At 38.5% G+C, this 27664-nt stretch overlaps 1 protein-coding gene across 3 annotated transcripts in view; it reads right to left on the reverse strand.

Moving 5' to 3' along the window:
• The window catches only part of SH3GL2 (SH3 domain containing GRB2 like 2, endophilin A1), a 198565-nt gene that overhangs the window by 160473 nt on the left and 10428 nt on the right, over positions 1-27664 (reverse strand). Inside the window, exon 1 of one of the 3 annotated variants that reach the window (XM_072728204.1) lies at positions 23592-23714. The exons of the other annotated variants lie outside the window; for them this stretch is intronic. The gene's annotated coding sequence lies outside the window, so the exon portion shown is untranslated. Of the gene's footprint in view, positions 1-23591; positions 23715-27664 lie in introns of those variants that run through there. 3 annotated transcript variants of the gene reach the window in all.

Here is a 27664-nt window from a genome sequence, read left to right on the forward strand (position 1 = left end):
AACCTATACTTGTCCCTCTTCTTTCACATCCAATATGGTAAATTAACCAAGTTTGATTAATTCCATCTTGAAAAAACTTTCTGATCTTCCCATTTCTCTGCAACTCCATTCCTGGGTCACCAGCTAAAGCCACTATTTTCCTCATACCCAGATTATTGCACCACTCTACTCTCTACTCTACATTCTACTACTCTACTACTCAACCAGAAGAGTCAGGTTTTGCCTGGGTTCAGATCCTGACTCTGCCACTCAGTAGCTGTATGTCTATGACCACATGATTTATGCTCTCTGCTTCAGTATCATCAATTAACTGGACATAATAATAGTACTGACCTCATAGGATTCCTGTGAGTGGGTTAATATACTAAGCAGCTAGAACAGTGCCTGTCTGATACCTGAGAAGCCACAAACTTTTACTATTATTGTTACTATAAACTTATTCTTCACTGCATCCCCCAACACAAAGTGCAGTGTGTGGCATGTGGTATTTGCAGCACATAAATACCATAAGTATTTATTCAATGGCCATTTCAGTCATACAATAATCACATACCAAAAAGATTCTGACCTGAATGTCCTCAATGCTGGATACTCTTATTTTTGCCAACTCTTCATGATAACTTAAAATGGAGCCTCAACTCCATGAATCAATCTGAAAAAAAAATGGCTATAAAATTAAATTTTTTGAAATTTCAAGTTTTAAAAATCAGTTGTTTCAACTACTTAATATGGGTGCTTTTTTCCTGGGATTTTTTTTTTAACCCTAGTATCCTGATGAATACAAAACTGTCCAAGCTATCTATCTCCTCAGAAAACACGAAGATGCTACATCTCAAAATCAGAAGCAGGGGGAAAAATGTTAACTTTTTTTTTTTTTTTTTTTAGATTTTATTTATTCATGAGAGATGCAGAAAGAGAGAGAGAGAGAGGCAGAGACATAGGCAGAGAGAGAAGCAGGCTCTCTGCAAGGAGCCCAACGTGGGACTCAATCCTGGGCCCTGGGATCACATGAGCCAAAAGCAGACACTCAACCACTGGGTCACCCAAGTGCCCCCCCCCCAAAAGTTAACATTTTTGATGTGGGTACTGATGAGGGTGAAGTGTTGGTGAGAGTACAAAATTGGCATGGTTTGCAACATACATGAAGAGTTTGTAAGAAGTTACACACTCTAAGCAATTCCCTTTCAAAATATTCTCTGAAGAAACAATCAGAGATGTGAAAAAATATTTATATGTAAACATGTTCATGCCAATGATCTATTGTGAAAAACTGAAAACAGGCTAATACTCAACAATAGAAAACTATTTAAATAAATTACAGTTCACTCAACTACTCTTTTAACTGCTTAAGCAATTAACCTCTTTAGCTGTTGAGATGATAAATGATTTTCCTCTTTGTATGAGAATTTAAAGCCTAGTTCTGCTATTTACTAGATATGGGATCTTGGGCAAGTCACTATGCCAGTTTCTTCATTTATAAGCAACAACAGAATTTTGAAGATGGACTCAGTTAGTACATGTAAAGCACCAGACACACAGGAAGAATTGCACAGATGGTTGTTAATATTACCTTTTTAAAAAAAAAATATTATCTTTTTTTGTACTCATCAAATTCTTCACAATGATCCTTATTGATTTATTTTATTCCAAAAATGATATCACTAAAAGTACCTAATTTCATACAAGAAACCAAATTCGGCAAAAATTTAGTTCAATATATAAATTTACCTTCCCTTATCAGGAATCTTGGGGCTCAAAGTGTTTTCAAATACAGAATTACTCACATTTTTGAATTAGATAATATACTGCACCACAATTCTACATAAAACCTCAAGCCAGGTTTTGGCCAACACCCTACAACCAAACACATCACACAAAATGAAGTAAATCAGGACTCCTTGGAACCCTCATCAGAAAAGTCAATGCAGGTAAGGTTTTACTGATAAATTATTAATTAACTTTACATTTTCAGAGTTTTTTAAATTGCAGAACTGTGAATAGGGAGTCCTGAATCTATATTACCAAGTACCGGCAGCACAGCAATAGCAGCAGTCCAAAATGGCACATGGTCAATTTATGCCACTTCAGATGCTTGGACAAAGAAATACTGACAATTTACTAATTCTCCAACTCTGGTAGGATCCCACCAGAGGAGGTTTATCAGTGGGGTGCTACTGACATTCAGGACTGCATAATTCTCTGTTGAGGTGTTTTGTCCTGTATAATTTTAGAACATTCAGCAGTATCCCTTATCTCTACTAGATGCAAATAGCACCTTCCCAGTCATGATAACCAAAAACATCTCCAGACACTGCCAAATGTCCCCAGGTGGGGGGAGGGGAGTATTGAGAACCAGCAAAAGAATATCTATGGCTTTTCCCTCCAAATTCCACACCAGAACTCCCAACTGCAACCTCTACAGGAATGATGCTTATTTTACAAAGTCTCACCACTCTCCTTCCTACTAAACCCCAAGCCCCAGACAAAATGCTTCTTGCTTTTGTCCCCAAGTATGTGATTTCACTACTCCAGGCTTTGGTTCACACTGGGTCCACCCAGAAATCTGATGCCATCTGCCTTCATGACCACCAACACAAGATGGCCCTGACATACAACTTTCCAAACAAGGTGTTTCTCATATTAAGCATTAGGATCAAAATAAAATAAAATAATTTTTTTAAAAAGGCATTACATCAGAGAGGTAAGAAAGCTACAGGTGTCAGGAAACAGGACTCAAAAGGCAAGCAATTTGTCAGCTAAAAGAAATTTTTTTTTAACTAGTTTTTGCTATCTGTGGAATTTGGGAAACAGGAAAGAATCACACAGGTCAACATTCCCTAAATTGTCTTTTTTCCCAAACTCTCTTGACAGATGTTGATAAGCACTTTTAAATATGTGTGCTCAAATAAGTCTGAAAAAATTATCTTTGATAGTTTTGTTGCTATTGTTAAAACCACATGAGTACTTTAAATCTTTAATATACTAATTCTTTTATGAAGCTCCAAGAGAAAATAGGAAATACCACATTTCCCAAGCTTATTTGGCTATTAAATCCTGTTTTTTTCCCTGCTCCAATAACATCAGCCTTCCTGATGAGGATTCCAAGGAGTATCGTTTTATAAAACAATGACAGCAATCTAACATCAAGGGACAATCTTAAAACCACTTTTCAGCTATAGGCTTCTACTTATTTCTGAACAAATCTACCTATGTGCATAATATTATAAGCTGCAGCATTGTTCAAAAGAACAAACTGAAAACATCTTAAACATCTGCCAACAGCACAGTGGTTAAGTAAATTATGGCATAATAATACAATAGATTACTACCCAAGCATAAAACAATGAGGGAGCTCTTAAGGTCCTGATACAAAATAATCTACAAGGTACATAAAGTGAAAATAAACAGGCACAGAGTATTGTAGTTTGCATGCCAGCACTTGTGTAAGAAAGGAAGGAAGGGAGGGGGAAGAGAACATATACACATTTGCCAACATATGCATGGACTATCTTTGGATGGAAATACGTGATGACATAACATTGGTTGCCTCTGCTGAAGGAAACTAGCCAGGCAGAGTAGAACAGATACAACAATATCTAACCTTTTACACTATGGTGACTATATTATATACTCAGAAATAAAATTAAAGTAAAAAAAAGTACATAAACTACTTTTATCAGTCTCTTTAGAACAAAAATTAAAGATGTGATGATGTACTAAAAAAACAGGCTCTATTAATAAAGAGGAGGTCCAAGTCCCTGCTCGGCTGTGTCAGGTATACTTGGACCCAAGCTCGAGCTTGTAAATAAACCCTCGTGTGTTTGCGAAAAAAATAAAAATAAAAATAAAAATAAAATAAAGAGGCAATACAAGGAACTTACGTATCAGTGATATGATGCTGAAAGTGATAGCTTCTTGTTTTTTAAATAATGAGAAAAAATTTTAATAGTAACAATATTTTATTCCCCTTCACCATTTCATATATACTCATAATCTACCCATTCACTTTGCTCTACCTCTGTAGCATCTTCCAATTCCAATACCCTTGGCCTCTTCCCTCCCTCCTCCACCACTTCACAAAAATAAAAATAAAAACACTGTCTCCACAAAAAAAAAAAAATAAGACCAGCTTATTTTTTTAGTTTAGTGGATACAGAATTCATCCTGATTCTCACTGGGGTCCTGCCACTGAGAATAAGCTTTAACTTTCTTATTCACAGAACTACAGCCTATCGAGCAGTTAAGAAAGCAAAATTGTGGAAAATTATTTTTCAAACTACTAGGGTTAACTGTCAACTGACTAAAATTATTACACTGCTATTTGACTCAGGTCCACAAGATTAGCATTAATATTTTTCAATAGAAAAGAAATACAGAATTATTTTAGAAAGTATCTCTTTGGAATGGGATAGTGGCTTTTTTTCATTTAATTTTTGTTATAAGCTTTTCACAATAAGCATGTACTCATAGGGGGAATAACCATAAAGAGTTATAAAGGGAAATGCTACAGATGGAAAGATTATATAGGTTTTTTTCAAGGCTTTATTTGTTCAGAGAAAATATAGCTGATAAGGTATATGGTTTGAGAACTGCTAAAAGGTATCAGAAAAAAGGTATCTGTTTCTGCAAAACAGACTTTGGGCAGGTCCCAGCCTCAGCCTACTGGAGGGTGCTCATCAGGCTGTTAACCTCTGATTCTCCAAACTGTGCAAAAAACACTCAGCAATGTGTTACTAGAAGTCACTTTGCACCTGTGAGCATGCAGCATACAGCCAGAGTAGTTAGAAAGCACTAGAGTAACTGGGGTCCTCACAGCAGGGAGGGTAAGGCATTCCCAGGTGAATCTGATAGGATACTGTCCCTAATCAAGGAGGTCACTGGCAGCTTGGCACCTCTGTAGGAGGTCAGGGAAGATTGCCCCTGTACCTGGAAATGCTACTGTATATTGATCAGGGCGCAGAAAAAAATCAATCTGTTAAGGGATTTTGTATTTTTGTTCTATATCTGATTGTTTTTCCATCAGCCTATCACCATCATAACAACTGTACCCTTTAAAAAAAAAAAAAAAAACAACTGCACCCTTTAAAGAGCGTGAGCAGAGACAGAGCAAAGACAAACTTCACCTGGTAGAAAAAGACACCAGTGTGGGGGGGGGGGGGCAGAAGCCCCCAGCAAACTTAGAAGAAAGAAGCAAACTTAATCTTTCTGGGCCTCAGTTTCCCCATTCATAAAGCAATGGTGGTGATAATAATAATAGAAAAATAGTAATACATAGCTCACAGGGTTGTTCTCTTACACAAGAATGTGCATAGTGCTTATCAACACTCCTTGATACAGAGATTCTCACTGAATGTTGGTTTCTTGCCCTTTTCCCCCAGAGTTTGACCTATTACAAAAAATAGTTATCCTGTCCCAATTCCAGAGCCACTAAAGATACTGACACAGATCTTTAGTGCGCCAGCCTATCCTGCTACCTGAAATCCAGCCAAGTCAATTTTCTTGACATAGGATTCAATCCAGTCTTTCCTATTTCCTCCAACAGAGGGATGTGATTTATGCAGTCACATTAATTTCCAAGTCTAAGGGGGCGAGGGTTGGGACAAGGATTTTTATCTTTTTTTTCTTCTTGGAAACCATGCACTGGGATCCCTGGGTGGCGCAGCAGTTTGGCGCCTGCCTTTGGCCCAGGGCGCAATCCTGGAGACCCAGGATCGAATCCCACATCGGGCTCCCAGTGCGTGGGGCCTGCTTCTCCCTCTGCCTATGTCTCTGCGCCTCTCTCTCTTTCTCTCTCTCTCTCTCTCTCTGTGACTATCATAAATAAAAATAAATAAATAAAATAAAATAATTATTTTAAAAAAAAAGAAACCATGCACTCTCACCACCATATATACAAATGCACATACACACCAGAGCAACTTTGTCAGGACACTGGAGAACAGAATGTTTGTGATTCACTGAGAAGGATAAGCATTTTACAACACCTAGAAAGAGTAGTCAGGTTAAAGAAAGAACCTAATATACCAAAGAAATCTGTTAAAAAAAGCATGTCCCCAAAAGTTGAAAAGATAGATGAGTGGCATTTTGCCCAGAGCCTTCTCAAAGAGCCAAATAACTAAGTCTACCCACCAAAGGAGGAGAGTGAGACAAGAGTATAAAAGCCGCACAAAACCCTTTAGAAAGTGACCACACAAGGTTTCCAGTATTGTCAATCATTTGGTTTACCAGGCAGCCAGCTGAATAAGGCACTGGTTATTTAGTGGCATTAAGATGAACTTAGTCAAGGAGGCGAGAAGAAGCAAAAGGAAAGCTTTTCACATTGCTAAAACCAAAATAAGTATTTCCAAGTGCTTGATCAACAACCAACAGAGCAAGGAAATGCTAAAATGACTTCTATATAGGTATAAAAATATTTTCCTATCATTCTTTTCCTGGTCACGACACATTACTGAAAATAATCACTGGAGCCAAGCAAAGATTTTCCCCAATTGGTGAGGTATTCCGTATGACAGGTTCCTTAAAAGATCTTTAAAATATCTAAAGGAAAACAAATTTGTCTTTCATTTGACAAATAAAATTTTCAGAGCTTAGCACAGACAACAAAGGAAAAAATGCTGTCTTCCTCTGGGACGCTGAAAATTACCAAACATTCAGAACGTAAGGGAACAGACTGCTGGGGGGGAGGGACAATTGTGTGATTTCTTGCCAAAAATATAGCCATTGTTGCTATTTATCTGAACACAATATTTTGTCATTTTAATTTTCACCAACATCAGCTGGATATTTTGTAAAGACAAGCATAGTTTTCAGCAGAGCATGGATGACATACCACTGCTTTTATGGAAATAGTAGTTGAAAATTAAGGAATTAGAACTTGGAAGGAAAATGGAAAACGCTAATATTTTATTTCTTCAATTGAAAGCATGAAATGATGCTCCTAGTATTTCATTGTCACACAGTTCTCAGATCCTAGAGCTTGTGGGATTAGAAAAGCAATGGTTACACTAAGAAATCACTCCTGTCAACTCTTACTATACAATGACAAGACTGGCCCTTTATGCCAGCTCTGCTGCTGCAGAAGCTCCCACCAGGCACTTCCTCCTCTGAGATGATTTCCTTGCAGGTACAACTGGAGTCAATTCCAGTAGTAGTTGACTTCACAGAGTTGTATCCAGGGTAAAATAAGATAATGCATGCAAAAGGAGTTTAAAAAGCCATAAAGCATTGTATTACTTTACGGTGGGGGGAAAGTGTTGAAATAGGCAAATTATCACTCCAATTCCCCTGATGGACACAAAAGACAAGAGAAGTCTGGCAGGGTCTGGGGGCTGGCAATTCCTGCTGCCTCGCTTTCTGGGCACTTAAGATAGAGGTGAAGGCAAGACCCCTTCTCATCCACTTCTAAGAGTTTAGTGAAGGTATGGCCAGTTCCCAGAGAAGGAACATATCCAAAATTAACTGGATATGTTCTGAGACTCAGTAAAAGCTTGAGTCCATGTCTTAGGGATCCACCAGCTTCCTATGAGAACATCAGAGCTTAATAATGGGGAGTTTATTAACCTTGTAGCTTAATAATGGGGAGCTCTGGTTACTAGTCATGGAGTCCCAGATAGAATGTCCCACTCACTTCACACACATCTCAAGTATACCACTGCGATGACATGAACATCCAAGGTCTCTGATTATGCTATAGCCAGAAGGAACTGGAGTCAATAAAGTTCTAAATGAGCTTTCCTCTATTAAATTGTAGTGACCTGAGGATAAGAGAAAGCTCATTTTGCTCTAGAAGAGATTTTAGTTTTCATGAACAATTTCATGAAAAATGAAAGCAAAATGAACTAAAAGTAAAAATGAACTAAAATACACTATATGTCTATCATGAACCCATACTTATCCCATAAAAATTAACCTCAGAGATTACCTTCATAATGATGAAAAATTTCAAGAAATATAGAAATTTATTATCTATTTCTCTAAAAACAGCTTCAGAAACAAGTTTAGAAGATGTTTAAAAAGCTATTCATCCACTTATTACAAGACAGTCAGAATCAGATGGAGTTAACCTACCTATGTATTTCCTTATAGCAAAATAACTGTTAAATTGAATGAGATAGGACGGAAAACATCTTCTATTTGCAAGGTTATATTTATTACATAAGGTCTACAGTATGAACACCCAAAACTAACTTAATAAGTTATTTTTATTTTTCATGAAATGAAATTTGTCATAATGAGTAAGCACAGTCTTGGAGAAACGGGGAAAACAGTTAATTGCCAATTTAAGAAAATAGCCTCTACTGAAAAGAAATGAGAGCCTTATTTAATACCCTGGAACTTAACATCTTCTCTCAATCAAACAGTAATTTTTTAACTGTATTAACTTTAATGTAAGGTGCCTACAACCCAAAGAAAGAGGTAACTATAATGTATTCATTTCAAAAAAATGTTCCTATAACATAAAAGGCCTCATTTTTTTAAAAGATTTTATTTATTTATTCATGAGAGAGAGAGAGAGAGGTAGAGACACAGGCAGAGGGAGAAGCAGGCTCCATGCAGGGAGCCTGACGCAGAACTCGATCCCGGGTCTCCAGATCACGCCTTGGGCTGAAGGTGGCTAAACCGCTGAGCCACCGGGGCTGCCCAAAAGAAGGCCTCATTTTGGGAAAGCATGACACTATTTTTTATTACAATTCTGCCTGTCAGTCAGCAAGCTAGTTTATAGAAGACAGCTTAAAACTTTAGAAAATTTACTCTAGAATGGCTGTGCCAAAACACTTTGTGTGAAATACATGCTCCTCTCCCTGACCTACACCCCCCTCCACCCACCTGTCCACCAAAATCCAGACATTATTCAACCATCACAATGCTTACACCTTGGTTTCCTAAAGTATATGCTTGAACAGTTCAAAGGTTTCCTCCAAAGTTCTCAGTTCCCATTTCAGGGCACTTTCACCCCTGTTAAAGTCACCATAGTCATTCCAAATACATTAACCACTTAAACTAATCCCACAGTCAAACAAATGTTTTTATGCATCTCTCAGAGTAAATCCAACTTCTTGAGAAGAGTAAGAGGACTTTAACTCCCATCTTTTATTCCTCTAATGCCCTAGTAGCAGGTGCCTGCTGGTCAGAACATACTATAAATAGAAGCAAAGCCCTGAGCTCACACAGTACTGATCTTCAGAAAGCTCATTTGTTATCACTTCCATAAATCAAGAAATCAATTAAAAAGCTGAAAAGAAAGAAACTGTCATTAGCTATCTGCCAATCCCTTATGGTATTTAGATACTGAATCCTTTCAATACCCTGAGGAAGCTGAATTTCAAGTAGGTAGAACTTTCCCACAGTTGGACAGCAAGAACAAGGTGGAGCCTCACATCAAATCCACACCTGTAGAGTTAAAATTGCATAGAGGTAGGGCACCTGGGTGGCTCCATCAGTTAAGCGTCCGACTCTCAGGCCATGATATCAGGGTTGTAAGACTGAGCCTGTGGTGAAACCTGCTTGACCCAGCATGGAGCCTGCTTAAGATTCTCTCCCTCTCCTCTGCGCCTCCCCCAACTAAAAAAAAAAAAAAAGAAAAGAAAAAGAAAAAAAAAATTGCATACAGGTGATAACAGAATGACCCAGTTAAGAAAAATCCAATTTAGTAGTTCTAAGACTTCCACCCTAACTTACAAATAAATACTTGTGCAGTACATCTGCATCAGAAAATACCTTTGTTAGTAGCCTGGCACATTCAGAAACAGCAAAATGACTCAGGGAAAAGCCCTGGTGCAGTACATCGTGCTAGGGTTCTTGCTGTGGTTTCCAAGAGTCTCCCTGCACCAAGGACAGCCCAAGCAGGGATGTGCTAGGAAGCACATGCCCTGCTCGAGGGGCAGCCTTGCAGAGCTCAGCCAGAGCTCCATAATATTATCTGTAACTTTCTTTTAGAGAATAAACTATTTCCCTCATGCTCAATAATTCTCTCTAAAGTGCTTTCAAGTACATGTCCAGGGTTACACACTGGAGACTCAAGAACTTGATATGGCCCAAAAATCTATTTTTATGACCCAAAGGTGGTTTTTAAGCTTTTAATTAATTGCCCTACTAAAGATCAACCATGTTGGGCTCACCTTCCTAGGGCTACTGGTGCAGAGGCTGTGCCGTTGGGAGGCGTTCCAGCTCACCATTGTCCCCACTGCAGGTGTCACTCCTCTGCCTGCCTGGCTTCTCCAGGCATTTGATTTGCCACCTTCATACTTGTCAGACTTTTATAGGTAAAGACCATGACCCAAAAAAGAGTGCTCAATGGATTTACTTAAACACAAGGCTGAACATCTTTGCTCCTTCTCTTCCATCTTGACCCTCCCTCACAAAATCCAGAAAAATTTATTCTAAATTATTTGATGCTGGGCTGCATAATTGGATTCGAACCCTAATTCTCCCTCTTATAAACTCTGGTCTTGAGGAAACTATTACATCTCTGCACTTCCAGTGACATTTCTGTAAATAGGGATGACATTACTAACATTACCAGGCTATGGAAATGACAGTTCATTAAGTGCCCAGTAACGTTGAGCACTTAATGGACGGAACCCCATTCAGGGCAAGGACTGTGCCCCTAGTCAGCTCTGCATCCCCTACAGCCCCAACAGTGTGACGCAGAAACAGAAGAAGTTGGGATCTGTTTACCATGTAGGTAAGGATAGTAGAGGAATAGAGCATCTTTATGTGTCACTGAGTCTCTTACATCTCCATCCACCAAAAAAGAGCTGCTTTACTAAAAATACATTATTTTTTTCTATTATTATGAATTAAGAGCAAGGTAGTCACCTCCATAGGAATTTTAGCTGTCTTGTATTTACTAGACTAAAAAGGTTTAATTAAATTGTATTTCCATTTATATGTTACTGAAAACAATTCATGTTTTCCTCAACCTAATTTCAACCTTAAATCCAGGTGACAACTCCTTTACTTGGATCCTTGAATAATTTTATTTGCTTTCTTAAACTGTACATAAGGAGAGATAGTGAAGAATCATGAAAGCATGTAAACTCTCAAATTTCAGGGCTCTGTTCCTGACAATGCTTTCCTAGGGAATGTCAAAGCAGCTTAAAATATCACTGTGCTTCATCTGTCAACAGATTGTCACTTCACTCGAGAGAGTATGACTCAAAATGAAAATACTTGTTGCTTCCAACCTATCTGGGTTAGAGGGAGTCAAATGTGTTTATCAAAGTGTCCTTTAACAGGTTTCTTCAATAAGGCTTAACTATAAAGAGGGCTGCTTATAAATTCCAAATTAAAAAAAAAACATTTCTAAATACCTAATTTCCTCAGTTGTTTACATACAAGTGCAAGTCAGCCTGGCAAACACAAGGATTTCATTCTAATTCAACAGGTAAGCTAAAGGGAAAGGAAAATCCTTAATTTCTTCAGGGTAAAAAACCATTTCATATCATCAATATATCCAGCACTGAGCACAAGCATTTGGGGCAGAAAAGTATTCAATATAGCATTAAACAAACTTAAACTGTATTTAACCCATGACTCTGCGTGATCAGTCTGCAATGGAACCAAGCTGCACAAACTTATTTTCATGTATTTTCAACAGACACAATTCTGCTATGGACACAAACACAATCACAACAGACAAACTCTCAGAGCCTGCTGGAAGTTTTAGCCATTCCAATTTTGAAGAAATGAGACAAATAGCCAATTTCAGACCCTATAACATGATGTAAATATACAGACTATGAATAGAGAGCCTATACTAAAAATACTTTGGAAAAAGCCTTAACAGGATTTATCTGACTTAACAGTTTAGCTAAATGTGTCCTTGTTTCAAAGAAGCACAATAAAATAGCCCTTTTCCTGGATATACACCTTCTCTTCCTCTGTGGTAGCCCCTATAAGAGGACAAGGAAAAAAGGGCATCTTCTTGCTGAGCATGCTCCTCTAGGAGCACTGTGCTTGTGGGGGTGCTTCCACTTTTCACATGAATTCATGGGAAATCATAGATGCTGATGCTCCATCTCTAAACTGCCACTTCACTGCCAGAAAAGAGCTGCCCAGATGTGAAGCTGTTCGAGACACACCTTGAATTTCACAATTTCATTTATGTGAGGTGGTAAAGAATACCTAACACTATATCCCTCCTTTACCTACCTAATAGAGAAAAAGAAAAATATCAAAGAGAAAATGTCAGGTCTTGCAGACTCTGGGAGAATATCAAGCTTTTGCTTCATCAAAGACATCAATTAAATCTGATAATAAACTTTCTAAACTGACTTTAGCTTTTTGTCTCCTAGCTCAAATCTCTCAGGATGGCTAACAAGAAGAAACCCAACTGCAACAGTGATGGGCCATTAAAACAAGAAGATAAAAAAAAAAAAAAAGATAAAAAAAAAAATAAATAAATAAATAAATAAATAAATAAATAAAACAAGAAGATAGCATAGTTCACATTAATCAAAAGGGAGAGCGAATGTCATTTAAGCAAAGGATGGGCTAATGGTGCTCAGCTCAAGCTGCATGTTGGTATCACTTGGGAAGCTTCTCCTTCAACTGGTCTGGAGAGGCGTGGGATCTGAATTTTCTATTTTTTTAAACTCATCCAAGAGATGCTAACTCAGCAGTGATGGTTGAGAACCACTGGATCAGACTACTTGAATAAAGAATAAGCCATTAGTGAAAGTGATCATGGAGTCAAATGTAGAAATTTTAGGGCAGATAAAATCATTTGTTGACTTTGATGAAACTCTGAGTCCACTTAGTACCTGGGCCTGATATGGGTGAATATGTGTAGACCCTGAGAGAAGCCATGTCCTCTGCCCACTCTGGCACCAGTTTTCAAGTCATTCTGGTTACACACAGTTTGGATGTCCACAGTACTGAGAGTTTCTTTAACTGGGGATGTCACAGACTATGACAAATCATGCCATGATTTTTTTATATACAGCCTACCATATATATTTCACTTACATGTGAGCATGTATATATACACTGAACACACATTTAAATAATACATGGTATGACCACAATACTGGCTCTAGTCTTCCTCGCCAAAGAGCTGCCTGGCCTAAGAAAATCACCTCTGCCTGGTTCTTTTCTAGTTCTCAGAAGCTAGGACTGTATAAACTCCCCCAGGGCAAGGGCATTTAATTCCCTTTCCATCTCCAGCCACTTATCTCCTGCTAGGCACACAGGTGCTCAATACTCGTTTGTTCAAAGAATTTTCCTTGAGCACAAATGACCTCCCTGGTAATCTCAAATTTGGATGAAGTCTTCCCCCATAAGTTGGTAAAGCTGAGCAAGTAAAAAAACAGCTAGCAAACAAGACATGAGTCAGTAGTGAGGGGACTTTTTTTATCCAGGGTCAGAAACACAATTACTCGAGCAATAACACTAATACCTCTGCCCGTGCCTCAAACTCAGCCAAACTCCACCTGCAGGCTGACAACTTCTGCGGACAACTGACCCAAAGGAGTCAAGTCAGGTGACCCTTCTTCAAGAGGCTCTGGAAAGCAGACCCAAGAGGACACACTGCACCCCCAGACAGAGATCAGAGTTTGGCATGTCCATTCCCAGCACACCATTGAAGACGGTGACTTGGTAGAGGCCAGGCCTCCCACCTGCAGTGACCTGCCTTAACTATGAAGACCGATGAGATCAGTAGCACTGACCAAGCATGTGGAGAGGTATCTCAGTTCCTCCCTTCACAATTACCACAGCAAGATGACCACTTCATCCACCCTATTTCACATTGGTTAACATGGACAAACTAAGCAGTTTGGCTAAGGGGGCCAACAGGTGATTACCACTGAGCTGCACTCTCAAGCCCTCTGTCCCCAATCCTCCTTGCAGCAGAAGCCAGTAACAACAACAAAACAGTAATACAATAACAATAATGATAATAAATGGCTAACACTCTGTTACTTATTTTTGTGCAAGAATACTAAGTGCCTAATATGGGTCAGCTCAATTTGCATAAAAACCTCATGGAGTACTGGTACAATTCCCATCTTACAGATTCAGAAACAGGATTGGAGAATTTAACCATCTGTGAATTTGGGTACTAAAGCAGAACCCAGGCAGTATGACTCTACATCCCACCTCTTACTATTCTCTATTCTTCCTCTACAGAAGACTGGATGAACCAGAAGTTTGGTGGACTACACCCACCAACAAAGTGGGCAAATAACCTCACCTGAGAGCCAGCTTCTTACCTGTCAAATGCAAGTGCCAGAGCAGATGATATATGTGCATAGTCCCTTCCCACCAAGAGTTCTGCTTACTGTATCATGCACCAAAAGAAACACACCCCACTATGACCAGAAGCCCCCCGCCCACCCAAAATCAGAGTGGTTCATTCTGGGTTGTTGTTATTTTTTTAATTGTGAAAATATATACATAAGGTTAAATTTACCATACTAACCATATTAAGAGCACAGTTCAGTGGCATTAAGTACATTCACAAAGTTGTACAATCATCACCACCATCCATTTCCAGAACTCTTTCATCTTCTCCAACTGAAACTCTGTACCCACTGAACACTAACTTCCCACTCTCTTCCATCCAGCCTGGCAACCACCATTCTACTTTTGGCCTCAACGAATCTGACTACTCTAGGTACCTCATATGAGTGGGATCATACTGTAACTGTCTTTCTAACTGGCTGTATCACTTAGCATAATGTCGTTAAAATTTGTCATTGTAGCATGTGACAGGAACCTCCCTATTAAGACCAAATAATATTGCACTGTATGTATATACCACATTTTGTTCATCCATTCATCTATTGATGGACATATGAGTTGCTTCCACCTTTTGCCCTATTGTGACTACACTGCTATTAACATGGGTATACACGTAACTGGGCTTTTAAGGAGGCAAAATGAATTCAACTTATGTTCCAAAAATTTAACATACCAGGAGATTTCTCATAAATCAGAATGCTCCACCTTCTGGGAATTGAGCCCAGCTCTCTAAGCACAGGCCCAGACACTGAGGACCATGTCATGGGAATCAGACACACATAACACTGCTCCATCATGAGGCCCAGGCTCCCATCGCAAATATGGCTCTCTATGACTGAAGAATAAAATAAACACGTGACAGCCAAGGAAAACAATCTTCCAAAAAGGCACCATGATGAGGAAGATCTGAATGCACTCTGCAGGGGATTTAAGGTGGAATGTTCTTGATAGCACATTCATTTTTAGAATAACTATAGGATTTCTTTTAATCATCCTGCAGTTCAAACAAATAAAAAAAAATGATTCAGCAACAGAAGTCATTCGTTATTCTTACAAGAAATTGTTTCATTCTGGTTCACATGTTTCCTATCTGTCCCATTCCATTTTCAAAAAAAAAGGAGGAATAAAGACAAAAATATGACAATCATGTTGTTACCATCATGTCTAATCCTTCTTTCACAAATCAATAATATTTGTTTTTTATACTGCTCAATAGATGCAACCAGGTCACCCCCTATATACAAGGGGTCAAGTCTCACCTGGAAGGCAAGATCCCCCTTTCCGAGTCACCAGACCTGCCAATCTCCTGAGGCCATGGTGAAAGAGAGAAGGCAGCTTGGTGCCTCGAGAGTATACTACAAAATATTTGGAAAGAGAGAAACCAAAGCCACACCAAAATGTTTTGGCTACGTAATATCAAATCAGAGATAGTTTCCTCATAATCTAGCTGTAAAATTAACTGATTTCAACTGTGACCTATCACTGACTCCTTAAGTAAAACAGAAGAGTCCAGATAATAGCAATCAGACTGACAAGCCACTGGCTGGGTTTTGAGGTAAACAAGCTAAAGAAAAGAAATGTCCCTACATGTGATGCAGCATATTAGAGAAGACAGGACCACAGAGACACAGGAACATTTCTAAAGAACCTGGTGGGCTGGTCGTATATAAGAAGCCAAGCCTCAAGGTAGAAGAGCAGCAGAGCAGACCCAGTTTGTTTAGACAGTGCCCTGAGAACAAATTCAAAGGTTACTACAGGAAACTTTACAAAAAATTGGGAGCCCAAAGCCCCATTCCAAGTCATAATCCCATTTATTAAGATCATTTCTGTCTCTCACAAGCCTGATCCCGAGGAAGGGTTCTGGGAACAAGCCAAGAGCATCCTGCCAGGAGAACGTGAAGGATGTCTGATTGTCATTCTCTAGTCTCTTCCTCTTTTAAGTCATACCATCCAATAACAGAGTTCTTCTTTTTTTTTTTTAACACTTTATATAAAGAATGCCAATTTGGTTTTCAAAATCTGGGAGAGAAAAAAAAAATCTGGGAGAGAGTCTAGGAAGGAATAACTGGGATTCATCAAGTTGAACCAGAAGGCTTTCTGCAGGGCACTTAAAATGGTGAGGTCTCAGTTTCCCTTGCATGAAATGATCTGCAAGATCTCCAGCCCCAAAATAGCAACTTATAACTTCCAAGCTTGACCGTTTTTCTTTTGTAACTACTAGAACTAGAATTATTTGTAATTATGTGACATAATCAAATCCACTACAGATAATTCTCTGCAGTGAGACTCTCTCCCCCAATGGCCATATCCCAAGTTCTGAGAGGAAGACTCAACAAGTCATCAGATAAACTATATTACTCAAACTGATCTAAAAAAAATAAAACTACTTCTGGTTCTGCTTCAGCACTCAAGAGGACCTAAAATATAACAATGCCAATTAACCACTCACTGGCTTCCTTTTTTATCTCTAGCAATTAAAAAATTTTTAATTACTATCATGGTTTAATACATAACTTCACCTTTTCTGAAGCTTATGTGGAATGAAGACTTGATTTCTGTACCAACTAAAGTTATTTTAGAAGAGATAAAAGGAAATGCTACCTATATAGCCATTAGACAAAATAACCACATTTCCATGAACCAAAGAACCAAATACATGCATGTGTGCACACACACACACACCCACATAGTTAAAACCAGAATTTCATCCTTTAAAAGAAAAACATGAGCAAAGAGAGAAATATGAACCATTAATTATACTTGACCACTTCATTAAAAGCAGTAAGCTGCTTCTAAGTCTAAAAATATCCTTTGAACATTAAGCCCTGTGTTTAATTCTTCCACCTTTCACCCATTTTGTTAAATGTCCTTTGGTAACAGATTAGTTCAGATTAAAGAATATGATATCACATGAGCTTCAACAACTAAAAGGAGACAAACCTGTGCATGATAGGCATACCCATCCCCATGTGAGGAAGATCTTACCAGAATTCTTTGAATTCTAACAACCGTTCTAACACCGAGGCAGCTGTGAGTGCGGACGGAGGGGGAGACGGCTGGCACAGGTACAGGCGCCGCCTGCTGCAGCGCCCACCAGAGGTCTGGTGATGACATCATCTGCGGGGCTCCAGCCCGTGGTTTACGGGGGGCAGGGCACAGGTGCTGCTGGACCCCCCTTCTAAAGTGCAATGCAAAAGGGACATCATATATATGCAGCGTTTGTTGGGATTTTTTTTTTTTTTTGCTTTTGTTTTTCTTTTGCATTTCCAGAATTTGTATGCATGGAATGTTAACCCTCTGCCGTATGTATCCCCATCGATGGGCATTATTACCGGGTCCCGTGAGGGGCCTGTGTACTACACAACACTCAGAATGCTGTGTCCGGCCATGTTTCTCCGGAGTTGTTTTCTCAGTCATTTCTTCAAGGGAAACTAAATGATTCAGTTGGAACAGAAAAAAAAAAATTTTTGGTTTTCAAAATCTGGGCCTGTGCTATCTGCTAAAGATGTCAGGTGGTACAATACAGCTGGAGAAACAACGTGTATGCAAACAAAGTAAACAAAATTTATAGAAATATGCTAGAAACATGCTCTCTATTGCCACTCCAACAATGTATTAAAACCTCTGCATCCTAAACCCTGACCCCTAAATTCACATTGCATTTTTTACCTACATAGACAATTTATTCCTTTCTTCTCTCTGCCTTATAACAATCTCTCAGCTAGGACAACAGGTAGAGATTTTTTAAAATCCCAAATGCGTCCCCATGTTGAGGAATATCATGAAACCTATCTTTAAAGTCCATTTTCCACAAAATCCAAAATAGTGGTACATACTCCGTGAACCAGAGAGAGTGTTGAATAACAAACGTTGCTTGTAGTTGCAAAACCAGCATACAGCTAGCAACTAAAAATGGATGCCTTACAATAGGATAGAAATAGCATTCTATAGATATGTCATTAGCAAAATTATGCAGCTAGATTATCCCTGTCTAGAGTGTGGGCAGGGCTGCTACATAGTTAATGCTTTATTAAACTGTTCTCTGAAGATGTGACTCAGAAAGGATAAGAATCTGAGCCAGCTGTACTATTTAATATTATCTCCCAGGGAAGGAAGGGAAAGGGAAAAAGAGAGAGAGAGAGAGAGTGAGTCAGTCTGTGGAGGGAGGTTATTTGAAATTCTCCCTTCAACATTATACTCCTATCTGTGACGTGAATGTTTTGTTTTGTTTTTCCCTCCTTTGTCTTAGTTACTCCGTCTTGTAAGGCTAAAGAACATAGAACATTTAATTAAAAACAGAAGACCTTAAGAACAGTGATGCTTTAAAGGCTGTGTTTCTATTAAACATTGATCCAGTTTATCCAAGAAGGCTTTGTGCCATAGAATAAACTCCAGTATTCATGCAATTTTAATGAAAATGCTTCTGAACCCCATTTCCTTCTTTGTGTTTGACCTTCTGTTCAGTACCCTGAATATTTCAAACATCTTTAACACAGTGGCTAGGAAAGCCAAATATGGGAATTGTATTTACAGGAACCAAAAATAAGTGTTACAAGAATTTAAAAACTTACAAAGGGATAAGAAAATGTCTTATTGTTTTTATTTTATAGCTGGAAAACTCTTCAGATCAGAAAAAAATTAAATGATACGCAATCTTAGATACTTATTTCCTGAAAGGTTTTCTTATTACCAAAAGATATATATGCTCATTGTTTATATTTTTTTTAAGAAACATCCAAAAAATTTAAGAAAAAGAAAACTTTCAAAAGCCCACATCCAGAGGTAATAACATTGTGAACATCTAGCCACATGTTCAGATACAGGTCATGCCCACAGTTTTATATACAGGTTCATGCTACACATTCCCCCAAGTATATCAAGGAAAGGTGCCCATGTGAACAGAAGCAGATTATACCATTTTTAATGGCCATATAGAACTCCACTGTGTGACTGTACCAATATTTCACTACCATTAACAGTTATGAATTTTGAACATCTGTCTTTGTACATGTCTCCAATTTTCCTACTTGTAATAAATTCCAAGAAGTGCCTTAATCAAAGGGAATCTATATCTTGACACATACAGCCTAAATGGCTTCCAGAAACGAAGAACCTGCAAGACATGAGAGTACTCCTTGGTACCACTCCCTTTCCAAAGATGGGTTTGAATTAAAGGCTAACGGAGGAGTAGGTGTGAACTAGCCTCAAGGTACTGGGAGGGTGGGCATGCGGTCCTGCCACAGGAGCCTGACCACAAAAGCCCGATGTCTGCCTTTTCTGAGCATGCTCCTGCATGCTATGCCTTTAGCTGACAACTTCACAAAGCAATGGTTTCTTCTCACCTTCAACCTCTCAGTTTAAATGTACATCCTCAGAGAGACACTCCACGCCCACCTACTTCTAAAAGGCCAGAGATATGGTCTTCAATAAAAAAAGGTAATGATATAAATCATGTCACACAATCTTATTCATTCAACAGAAACTACTCCAGCTGGAAGTGTTCCAAGACCTTAGCTTCAGTGAAACCCAAGAAGGAGCTCTTTATTCTCAAGACTATCTTCTCTGAATTAAAATATGTAAGTTTCTGTAAAGCCATCAAATGCTTTTTATGTGCAAATAATAGTAACTTTCTCACATTTGGAATGATCTCTGCTGGTAAGAGCTTCCTAGGTTGTGCCTAATAAACAATCTTAACCTTTCTACATATTGAAGAATACGTGGTCTCTTTCCACAGTGCAATGTCAGACATGACCGTATTATTTCTATGCTGCACTTGTGACAATGTCTAACCATGTATCTGCATGATTATTGGTGTCTTCTGAACTATACTGCCAGTTCCACGTGGACAGGGAATTAGTGTTTTATTCACCTCTCTACACTCAGAACTTAGTACAGAGCCTGGCAGGTAATCGATGTAATGCCTACTGTTTGTAAGACAGATGGATGACCAGAGCACAGTGTGAGGGGAAAACTGGCACTGAATCAGGATGGGGAGACGTGGGTCAGATCAAGCAGGCCCTTGCAGCTCACTATCTAGGTTGCTGGTCTTTGCTACCAGAAGCCATTGAAAATTTTCAATACACAGAAGCAGCAAGGACATATTTAGGTTTTGAAAAAATCATTCTGGCTAAACTGTCACATGCCTGAGAGGAGGCAGGCGGGAATGCTGGGAGACACAGATGGTCAGAGGTGAGACCAGGATGGGTGGTGGTAGTGGTGGTGAGCCAGGGACTATCTGAGGAACTCCCACGGCATTTCAAAAACTGACATGACAAGTGCCAATATTTCACAGGGACGTATTTGGCTTAAGAAAATTCTATATGACTAATAACCTCAATACAAACTATGAAACTGTAGAAATAAGTCATTGTAATCAGGAAACCTCTAAAGTCAAAATGAGAGTGAAACTGGAATTAAGTCTATTCTCCACAGAGGAGCCCCAGTTCTGGGCAATTTCACTGATCCATGGGACATTAATTAACAACAGTGAAAACAAAGATTTTCATGTATTAGATACATGAACTATACAAACAATATTACATTAAAGCCACAAGGCACAGTGGCCTTTGTACTGACCTACTTGTAACTCAATAGCATCACTGTTAATTACTCTTTAATAAATAGTAATAATGTAGCATAAGGCTCTTTTCCCTATGTTACAAAAAAATAATCTTTGAATACTTACTACTCAATCCTCATAATATTCCTGAACAACCTACTATTGCATATTTTAAAGTTCTTTCTAGTGTGAGAAGGGAGTAAGTTTCTGTATTTGTAAATAGCTTTTTCAGCAAGGGCAGGCCATCCATAGTCGTTGCTACTTGCAGCATTTAGAAAATGTCATCCAACCTCCCTACTATGTTCTTGCACTGCTTCTCTCATATCTTACCCCCTCACAGCTGCCATCAGCACATCTGGCACTTCTAGCAGTGACTTAGGCACAAAGAGTTCATGATTATTACCGTCATTTCTGCAGAAACGTCATGCAAGTTACTAAGCCTCCATTTTCCCATATTAAGGGGGTTCAGTATCAATAGGTCTTCTGCCTAGAGAGATGTTAATGTAGTATAATAAGCACATATACACTATAAGGTGTCATGCCATATTTATCAACAAAGAGAGAAAAGTTAGCATGAGTTTCTAGTTTGAGATGAATGTTAGCGAAGCAATTATCAAAGCAGCTAACTGCTTAAAGAGTCAAGTCATTATTTTTCCAAAGTAGATACACAGATGGCCACCAGATACATAAAAAGAGGGCTCAACATCATTATGAGGGAAATGCAAACCAAAACTGGATATCATCTCACAACTGGTAAAATGGCTATTATTAAATAAAACAAGAAATTAATCCTGGCAAAGCTGTAGAGAAAAGGGAACCCTCCTGCACTGTTAGTTGGAAGACAAACTGGTGCAGCCAGTGAGGAAAACAGTACGGAAGTTCCTCAAGATATTAAAAATAGAACTACCAGGTAACTCCACAATTCCACTTCTGGGCATTTATATGAAGAAAATGAAAATACTAACTCGAAAAGGTATATGCACTCTCGTGTTCATTGCAGCATTATATATAATCAAGATATAAAAACAACTTAAGTGTCTAACAAAGATAAAAAATTAAAGATTTTAAAAACAGATAAAGAAAATGTGGCATACATACACTCACAAGAATATTACTCAGCCATAAAAAGACTGAAATTTTGCCATTAGCAACAACATAGACAGACTCTGAGGGCATTAAGCTAAATGAAGTAAGTCAGAGAAAGACAAATACCGTACGATTCACTTACATGTGAATGCAGAACAAAACCAAAAAAAACAAGCTCAATGATACATAGAAAAGACAGGCAGTTGTCAGAAGTGGGAGGTGGGCCAAACAAATAAAGGGAGTCAAAGGTACAAACTTCCAGTTATAAAATAAATAGATCATGGAGATGTAATATACAGTATCAATATTTATACGGTATTATATTAATACAATATTAATATATTATAATTAAATTTTTTAGAGTCAAATCATAATTATCTAATTTAAAATAATGAATAAAGAACTTTTATTTGACAGGAGAAATTATTCAAACACCTAACACTGGGGATCCCTGGGTTCAAAATAGAAATAATGCTGTAGAGAAACATATATCAAAACCAAACTTGAAGAACTTTTAAAGGAAAACTATTATTTATTTTATGTACAGGTAATTTAGAACAAATATTTTTTAAATTTTTTGTTGAGGGTGGATGAAGGGGGGAAAAGAAAGATAGAAAGAAGCAGGGGGATAGGCAGGAGAATGTACTAATCAATTAAGTTTGAGAAACTATATAACCACGCCCTGCTTCATGAATTCTGATCACTTCATGATGGTCAGGCTCTAGAAAGTCCTGAAGACCTCAAACATGCTTACCTTTGTCTGATCCAATATTTCTCAAACTTACATGGGCTTGGTACAGATCTCTCCTCTATGTTCTACCTAATAATAGAATATTTAATAGAAGACTTTTTGGACAGCAGTCTCTAAAGCTGAAGAGTTGTTTGGGCTTATTTTTAAGTAATGCATGTGGCCCTCCTCAAATCTACTTCAGAGTCTTCAGTAGTGGGAACCCAGTGAGATGCACAGCCAGGTTTGAGAACCTCACATGCAGAGATGCTAGGCTGGTGGTCAGAATCACTACCAAATGAACAAGGAAGTAAACGCTGAGCATCTTCAAAATGATGACATAAGCAAAAGTGAAGTCATTTAATCTACAGAAATAGGTGAGCACCTTTTTCCAGCCCACGGGTTCTCTATAAATTCGGACTTCATGGTTCCCAGAGTCCATTCAGGAATCAAAGGAGACTAATGCACTGATACAAAATAAGAATCTACCCTGGGAGGAACCAAGTGGCTCAATTGGTTAAGTGTCTGATTCTTGATCTCAGCTCTGTCTTGATCTCTCTTGCACTGAGAGGTTTTTACAACAAAATAATTTGAGTAGCTTATTAAACCTACTTTAATAGATAGCCTACATCTAAAACCTTATAAATCAGACACATACCTCCCTTTCACTACCAGCAATACCCAATTATGAGACAAGTTTCCTGCAAAAGTCTCCCATTCTTAAGAGAAGCACCTAAGGAGGACACAGGACAGAACGTATAGGTAATACAGTTCCATTATGTTACATCCACCTTAACTCAAAAATCACTCTCATATAGTGATATTTTTAAATGCTTAAAACTATAAAAACTTAAGAGAATTAAAACCTGAAGTTTTACAGAAGATAAAAACATCAGTTTAGTAAAGGCTTCCATCAGATTAACTAGGCAAGAAAACAAATTCCTTGAGACAGTCTTCAACTGTTTCTCAACTTACACATTAGTGTTGGCTCCAGAAATTTGAAGAGATTCTGCAGAGACTGGAAAAACAAGCTTTACTCCAGAAATGACTTCACAGCCTATTTGTCTCAGTGCTCGAAGCACTTTTCATTGAAGCCATTAAAGAGTGCCAGGCCCCAGAGAAAGCCAAATCATCCATAAAGGCGCACTTGTGCCCAACCAGCAGCTACCCTCGGTGCTCCCGTTGATCTCGCCAGATGTGTCCTCTCTGGGAGGAAGCTGAAAGTGACCTGCCCATCTCATTACTGAGACTGTGTTTCATGGTCATGGTCCTTCCATTTTTTCTGTAATGTTTGGGGTGGAAAGAAGAAGGTATTATTTTCCCATTTGTGGCTTCCTAAACTTTGCATTTTCTGTCCTCAAAAAAAGCCCACCAGAGACTATTAAAAGAGTTCTGCATTCAAGTTCAAAGGATAACACCCAGAATATCTATCCTCTTATCATGTCTCCATCTCATCTCATTCTTCTTTGCTGGCATAGCATTACCTATAGGCCTTGTACCAAGAAGCTAAGAACGGACAGGAGACTGCTGGTATAAGGGCAAGAGAACGAGACTGAACATCTTGCACCAAATTACTATCTTGCAGAAATACTCTTCCTACACTATACATGTCCTAGCTGCCCTTCTTCCTTTATGCAAAATACAGTCAAGGCCATGACGTATTCTTTCCTAAGGAGAGGAGTAGGGATAGATCATGAGAGATCTTTATTTAAAAGAAATGCCCCCAAAAGTCATTAGCAACATTCTTATTTATGAGGTTCAAAAGCAGCCATGCATGCAGAAGAAACCCAGGCAGCACAATTTAGTTCAGGGCTCTATGGAGAGTGAGGCAGGCATTCTAATACTCTTAAGCTAAATGTGTCACAGAGCAAACACACATTGGCTTATGGTTTCAAAACTTGGCTGGAAACTGGGCTTATTCCCAATCTCACGAATATCTTAAAGATTCTTCTATTCCATGATTTCCTTTTAACCTGGAAGTGGAGAGATGAGAATAAGCAGCAACAATGATGGAGTAGAAAGAAAATTTAGTGATAAACGTAATAAAAAGATGAGGAAGAAAATGTAGAAATACAAATATAGCAATACATCATAGCGCCTGGTATAGAAGTTCTCAGCTTATTTTTAGCTACTGTTTTAGCTCTTCTTTTCCAATATTAGGCCTACAAATGCATTTTATGGCCTGTTTCTTCCACTTAGCTATAATCATGAATATTCCTACACCAATAAATACTGTCCCATGGATAAAATGGCTACAGATACTCCATAATACAGACATACCATGATTTACTTCCCTTTCTCCTATTATCTGACATCTACATTGCTTCCAAATTTTCACTACAATAACTAACAATGCGAACAACTGTGTATCCAGTTTTGCATGCTTACACACTTATTTTCTCTAAATAGATTCCTAAAAGCCAATTTACAAAGAAGAGACCTGTTGATCCCCTGAAGTGTTACAACAGTTTACATTCCCACTAGCAAATGAGAATGTGTGTTCTTACACCCTGGCCAACTCAGAATGTTATCATTCCTTCTAATCTATGCTAATCTAAACCATGAAAAATGTCACATAATTTAGCATCTAATCTATGCTAATCTAAACCATGAAAAATGTCACAAGATTTCCAAGATCTTTCTGTTTGTATCCTGGCCACTTGTAGTTCTTTCAGGTATTGCCTTTCCATACTCTTTTCAAATTTTTCTACCAAGGTGTTCATCTTTATCTTCCTGATTTCTTAGTGCCTTTAGATATTTCTTTGTTTGACATTTAAGATTAGAATAGAACTCAGAGTTGAGAATAACTGGCAATTACTGGCTCTGAAACTAGCTAGTCTAGACTAAATCCTGGCTCTGCCCATGAAACTTTATAACAGTGGGCAACTTCACCTCTGAGCCTCAGTTTCCTTGTTTATTGAATGGGGATAATGATGTAGCAACCTCATAGGGTTGTTATATATAAGTAATTAATGAGTTAAAATAATACCTAGCCATGCTAGTCACATTGACAGGAGAGTTTATTTTAAGCCTACAATTTTATGAGGGCATGTCTTAACTTTTACATTAACTCTGAAAAATATATGATGTATTTTTAAACAGAAATAAGCATATTAAAAATATATGTATAGGATAATTCCTTTTAAATACATATAAATATGGATAAATGGAAAACAAACATCAGCTGAATTCTCACTATGGTACCCCAGGCATTGGGGATGCTATGAAGAACAGTGAAGACAAGAGTCCTCTTCTTTATAGCCACCCTGGGTGATGTAAACAAGAATATAATAGGTGGGCCAAGTACTACACTTACAAGAAATGTAATGGGCAATTTTCATTGCACATGGAAGGGCATTTGACCCATACCAAATGAGGCAAAGACAGCCTAAGAAAACAGCAAGCTGAGACTGTCAAGAGGTACAGTGATTAGTCAAGCATAAAGTGGAAAAGAGGAAAGGGGGATTTCTACAAAGAGTCAGCATGGTGCAAAAGCTCACAGGCAAGTAAGTTTGTGTGGAATAAAGCTATACAAGCTAAGCACGCACAGAAAGAGCTGTCAGCAAAGAGACTAGATTGGTAAACAGAGGTCAGATCACACTCCACACTCCTTAATGCAACTTACACGGGCTTTGTGCAGGGCCATAAGGAGCCACTGAAGAATTTTAAGCTGAAGAGCAAGAGTAGATTTGGTCTTCAGAAAGATCACTGCAGTGACTCAGACAATGAATCAGAGGAGAACAAGACCAAAGTATAAAATGTTAGAACCTAAACTCATGCCCAGAACCATACTAAAACTCATGCCCAGAACCATACTACCTCAGCTGTGGGACTTAGCAATGGCTACAAGCTGCAATCAAGTGACTAGTGACTTGTATGAGGGTTCACAGGTCCTTAGAATGGGATAATTTTAAGCTCTGAAGTCTCAGAGCTTCTAAGCCTGGGCTCCTGCTGACAATTTCCACAGTTTCACAATACATAGCCTTTTACCACTTTCTAAAAGATTTCAAGAGCCTCTCTTGAAGTTCACTTCTGCCTTCCATCCAAATGCTAGGCACAGAACAGGTGACTTGGTGCTGCTCTAAGTAAGCAATCTTTTAGGATCCATAATTACATCACCTGTCATGCACAGAAAATTCCTTGATAGGACAAAAAGAACTAAACACTTAAATAGTCAAACTGTGGAAGGGAACATGTTTGAACAATACAGTTAGTGCAGACTTGTGTCCTTAATAACACCAACTCCCTCGATGAGGATAACATTCACTTTATTCTTCTTTTAGTTACTCTTAGTGAGGGACAAAGTCTCAGTGTATTATTAGGGTATGTGCTCCTTGTCTTATATGTGTTAATTTCCTTTTTAAACAAAAGCAGAATAAATTTCAAGCTCACAGATTTACTCCACCAAGAGTATCTAGGATTTAATGTCTTTTGTATGACAATTCTCATACTTCTACTTATGAAAAGTTATAGTGGCTTTTCCATGTATGGAAATGATATAATGATTCATTTTTAAAGTAAAGTCAATAATGTAAAAATGACTATAGATGCCCAAAACTCATAAAAACTGAATAATAAATGTGGGGGACAAATAACCCCACATAATCATATGTAAAGAGTCTATAAAAGTTGACTGCCAGGATCCCTGGGTGGCACAGTGGTTTAGCGCCTGCCTTTGGCCCAGGGCGTGATCCTGGAGACCCAGGATCAAATCCCACGTCGGGCACTTGAATCATTCATGGCAGCAACTGGCAGACACAGTGACATCAGACACAAAGAATTTATTTTTTTTAAGATTTTATTTATTCATGAGAGACTCGGGGGAGGGGGCAGAGACACAAGCAGAGGGAGAAGCAGGCTCCATGCCGGGAGCCTGACATGGGACTCGATCCTGGGTCTCCAGGATCAGGCTTTGGGCTGAAGGCAGCACTAAACTGCTGAGCCACCCGGGCTGCCCAGACACAAAGAATTCAGATTATAAAAGGCAAACCAACACATATCACATGATATTAGCATATTCATCACCTCATAAAAGTAGAGTAATAATC

The sequence above is a fragment of the Vulpes vulpes genome, chromosome 12 (genome assembly GCF_048418805.1).
Source record: "Vulpes vulpes isolate BD-2025 chromosome 12, VulVul3, whole genome shotgun sequence".
Taxonomy (NCBI): domain Eukaryota; kingdom Metazoa; phylum Chordata; class Mammalia; order Carnivora; family Canidae; genus Vulpes; species Vulpes vulpes.